Genomic DNA, 5,143 nt, shown 5'->3' with positions numbered 1-5,143 from the left:
AGGCCAGACTCCATCAAAAACAAAGAATACAGAAAAATATTAGAAGTATACATAGAAGAAAATCAATTAAGATGGTTTGGACATGTGAAAAGGATGAGTCTTCAAGAAGAATATTAAAATCCAGTATAAAATAGAAACAGATAAAGACCTGAATGGACGAAATTAATTGAGCGATTTAGAACGGGGGGAAGAACGTATGTAAAATACTACCACAAACAAAGCACCGGAAGACATGGCAAGAATCTTGGAAGAAAGACCCCTTGAAAAAAGAGACTCTAAATGGATGTCGCGAGCTGCAAAATCAACAAAGAGAGAGATATACCTTTCAAATATTCTACACCCGCGATATTTTCTATCTTTTGTGAGGAGAGTGGCACAATAGTCAACACCTGTAGTAGAAATGGAGAAACAGGACTAACTCGAAGATTTGGTAAATTTTCAATTGTTGGCTCTGTGGTTCTGGGTTGTGTTAGGATAATTTTTCTAAATAAATCACGAGCTGATGATGGCCAATAGCTTTCGCGAATTGAATATGAAGTTGCATATAACAGTCTAACGCGTATACTGAAATCTTAGTGATGCATTTCCATATTGACAGTAAGTGTGATTATAATAAAAAGAAAGTACAAAAAAAACAACAAATTTGTTGAATAGTTATCCCACTTCTGATTCTTAGGATCATCACAAGTTCCTTTACCATTACCGTAATTTATTAGTATCAGAAATATCATTATTTACTATTCGGTGAACATATTTAAATTTGAAAAAACATAAATGACAATTAGGAGTAATTTATTCAGTTATTCACTCATCCTATATCAAAGGTTATTTTGATAATTCAGTTGTTGTATGAAGAATATAAAATATATACAGGGTAGACTATTTAGAATTATAATAATTTAATTCATATGAACTGTGTAGCCTGTACATTCTCTGCTTGATAAATAGCGAAATTATAATATTTATTCGACTTACCACGTACGTAAATCATTACATTGAAAATATTTCCAAATATAACGTAAAAAATTGTAATTCCATCAGTTCCAATAAACCAGTTCACATTTTGACTAGATATATACTCTCTAGCTGCCCGTTTTATTTGTTCGAAATATTTTACTTTCAAATCCTAGCATAATTTCATGAGAATCCATCCCGAATATTTCATTTAACAACGAATGATTCAATTGAAGATTATGTGCAATTTCCCAGATACCAGAATTTGGTTCATTTCCATCATACGTCAATATATTAACAACATTTTCTTGATGTAACTCGACGTATTTTCCATTGCAACAGGTTGAACATTGCCAGAATCTCGCAATCTGCACGCCAATCTTGTGAATATTCATTTTCGACAATTCCTACATTTTGTAGACTCCGAAATACACAGTGAGTATATCAAACGCTTCTTCATTTGAATAATAAAGCCCTAGAAATGAGTGAGTTTGCATTCGAAAACGATCGCAAGCATTCAGAATATCCACTCAAATTTATTGCGCTGATGTTTTTACCTTTCTGAATTTGCGTTGTTTCAACATTCTTTTTATAAAAACGTTTTTATTTTTTAGTCGCATTATCAAAAATATTGAGGGTCAAATAATAAAAGAACAGTGACCTATTGAAATACTTGAGATAACCTTAAAAAACTGGATAAACGTAACAATTTCCAAAATGAATGTTTTGAACGAAACGCTGATTCAAACTAAGAGGTTTAGTGAAAAACCAGAATATACGAAGCAAAAAATATATAGAAAATAGAAGGCAGAAGGAAGTCCAGTGGATGATTGAACAAAATCAACAAAAGGATAAGCTGTGGCAAGTGATAAAATGACAATATTTTTTAGACTTTTCGACATTCGTAGAGGAAATGCCCACATATTCTATGAATCTATTAAGAAAACGAAGCAATTAGAGAACTTAAAGTCCATGAAATTATTATCTTATTGGTTACAATCACAATGATTAACTGGAAAGGAAAAAATATATCTAAGGATCACATTGAGAATATACGGAGCTAGATCACCATGAATCTATAAGAATGTGAATTTAAGCCAGAAGGTTTCCTATTTTACCAATACATAAAAATATAAGCATCTTGATTTGGAAGCACAACTTAAAGAATTGCTGTTTCTCAAATATGCGGTTCTATTCTTTGCTAATTTGAATATTCTATTATAAAGGAATAAGTAGAATTTGAATGACACGCACGAAACAGTTATGAAAAATTGTGTTAAATTTCCATAAGACAGAAACGCTTCGTACGTCATTGAGGACTCCCTGCTTGAATCAGATAAGAAAGTCTTCAGAAGAACCGATGTTGAGATGAATCTCTTATGGCAAGTCACGTACGTAGGTAAGGTTGAGTCAAAAAACACGATTGCAAGGGAACAGAAATTGATGAGCACATTAAATTACTTGACATATTAATTGTTAATTTCAACATACTATGACCTTACTACATGTAATTAGAGAATATTTTAAAAACTGGAGTTGATAATTTTTATGTCATTTTTAATACCGATACTCTAGCATTGAAGTTGAAACACTTGTAGAGAAATTAACGTTATAAAATGAAAGATAATTTTGTGATAAGTGGTCCGCCGCCAGTAGAACCTCTGCAAAACAAAACCTTGGGACAGGTGTTCCTGGAAATACTGTCGAAAAATGATCTTGCTTATGGAATTATGGTATGTCAACTCAAATAACATATTTAGCTTTTTATAGATAAAATCATCCAGAGACTCTATTTCAAATCAGTGCTGACTGATTTTTGATACATTTTTTCTGAGATTTTTGTACAAGAGTTTTAAGCAAATATTTATACAGAACTGCAAAACAACTACAACTTTGGTAATGATGGTTGTAACTTGTTCTAAAACCGTTGCAGCCTTTAATGCTTTCAATTGGTAGCTGTACTCCATAGCTCTATTCCGTAACCGAATATTAGCTTTAATGCAGCTTTGTAAATCGGCAGCTTATTTTCCAGATTAAATTGGGCTTGTATCCCAATTAACCAATAGTATTGTCTTAGTTTCCTCTTTAACTGTTCCTTTTTCTAAAATAAGCGAGTTTTTCGTGTTTTTCTTCGATCTAAGAGCATTACAATATATTTCATTTTTCCGTTCGAGGGTTTGATTGTTGTACATGAATCTTTCTTTAGGGAGAAAAGTACATTTACATTTTCACATTTTGTTGAATTGAAAAAAAAAATAATGCCATTTTTTTATGTTAAGCTTATCAAACTAGAAAAAATGACGTAGATGATGTAGTCAGCATTTTTTGGGCTAAGTTTAAAGATACAAACAGTGTAAACCTAATGGAAGGAACTATTTGATACACGCAATTTGATATTTCTAGCAGTAAATTTTAATAGTTTTAATGCTAAACAGGAGCTTATATTATAGTTTTATCTCATTTTCGAAAACTCCCATTTAGTCGAGTCCATACTTTCGTGACAATAAAAATAGGAAACATTATTAAAAAGAGTTATCTTTTCCATAATAATAATAACATAATAAGTGATGCATTCATTCCCTAAGATACCGAAAGCGATAAATTCTCGTTCCATTTTCACTTTTTTTGAACTTTTGAATCATATCGAAACGTACCCTTCATCAGTGTCAAACTAGTATGTAAGCGTTTGGTATATCATTTTTTTAAAATAAGCCAAGCATCAAGTTTCATAATGGCTACATGCCAGTTACTGTTTAATATATTGTGTTCGAAACTTCATTACTCACTATAGACACAACAACTTCACATGTGTCAAGAAAATAAGTTCTCTGGATAACTTAAACGTTAACGTTTCAATAACGTAGTGAAATCAATCGAGAGTGTAAGAAAGTGGTTCATCTTTTGGAACATTTATGATATATTTTACTTACTTTGTATATGTTACAGACCATATATAAAATCAGATCGTATATATATGGCCTAGGTCGTATAAATACGGTCTAAATTGGGCAGACCGTATGTAAAAAATATGATATGCTCAATGGCAGTGTTTCCAAGCTCGTGGATAGTTTACCGCTTTTTTGCTGTTGTTTACAAAGTATTTTATCTGAAAATAACCCCAGCAAATCAAAAATTGGATTAAAAACTTCAAATATTTCATTAGAAGCTATAGATTGTGTAACAACTGAAGAAGACTTGGAAAATGTGATTAATTCCATTCATGCTGACATTTCTGGCAATACAGGAATCGAGCAATCGCATCAATCGGAGATAGAAATTGTTATAGAAACAGAAGAGGTCATAGAAGAGCAGCTGGAAGGAGTATTAGCGGAAAATCCTGATAATGGTCAAGAAATTTCATGTCCGATATGCAGTACTTGTTTCAATCCCGTGAATAAAGAAGGTTTCATTGCTGGAAACCCGTGTTCGGAATATATTTGCAGTTTTTGCACTAGAAACAGAAACATAGCAATGATAAGAAAAGCTGGTAACGATGGATTACAGCTACAGGCAAAACGAATGAAAGTAATATCAGATAGCACCCATCCAAAACCGAAAATCGGATCAACTGTAATAATTCCCGTTCCAGACGTCGATCGAGGCAGATGAGATTCTAGGTCAGTTTCAGTTGTAGTTCTGGAAGCCACAGAAGATGGGTTTTACCGATTAGGAACAAACTGAAATCTCCTGATTTGTATTCTTTGCGTATGTATTTTTATGTATAACTCATTTCTATAATAAATAAATAAAAAATTGTGTTTAAATATCTTGGAAATATACATATGGCGTAGGTACAGCTAGGCCGTATATAAATAGACTAGACCCGTGACGCCCAAAGTGGTCCAGGTGAAACGCCAGGTGTCCTCGAGAGACTTGACAAACAATGGGGGTCCAACAATCGTAACTGGCGTCCATGAAATTTTATTTGGTTTCGATAGTGAAGAACTAAAATGATATCTTGACTTGTGGTGTATGTGCGTGAACTTGTTTGATTCTTCACAAGATATTCTGTCGATATAACTACCACCATGGATCATGAATCTATTTGATGAAACGGAAGTGGAGGACTTACGCGAGCTTAGCACTAATAAGGAGCTGATAGTGATACTTAAAAGAGTGTATCAAAAATTTTGGCTGTCGGTAGAAATAGCCGTAAATATCCTGAACTGTGGGAAACTGTGCAAAACTT

At 32.8% G+C, this 5,143-nt stretch overlaps 1 pseudogene; it reads left to right on the top strand.

Annotated features, from left to right (window-relative positions):
• The first annotated feature begins 3,987 nt into the window (after nucleotides 1-3,987).
• LOC130447118 (uncharacterized) lies at nucleotides 3,988-4,635 on the top strand (annotated as a pseudogene).
• The last annotated feature ends 508 nt before the right edge of the window (nucleotides 4,636-5,143 follow it).

Source organism: Diorhabda sublineata, chromosome 7, assembly GCF_026230105.1.
Source record: "Diorhabda sublineata isolate icDioSubl1.1 chromosome 7, icDioSubl1.1, whole genome shotgun sequence".
Taxonomy (NCBI): domain Eukaryota; kingdom Metazoa; phylum Arthropoda; class Insecta; order Coleoptera; family Chrysomelidae; genus Diorhabda; species Diorhabda sublineata.
The sequence above is the reverse complement of the archived record's forward strand: the minus strand, read 5'-3'. Positions and strand labels throughout refer to the sequence as shown.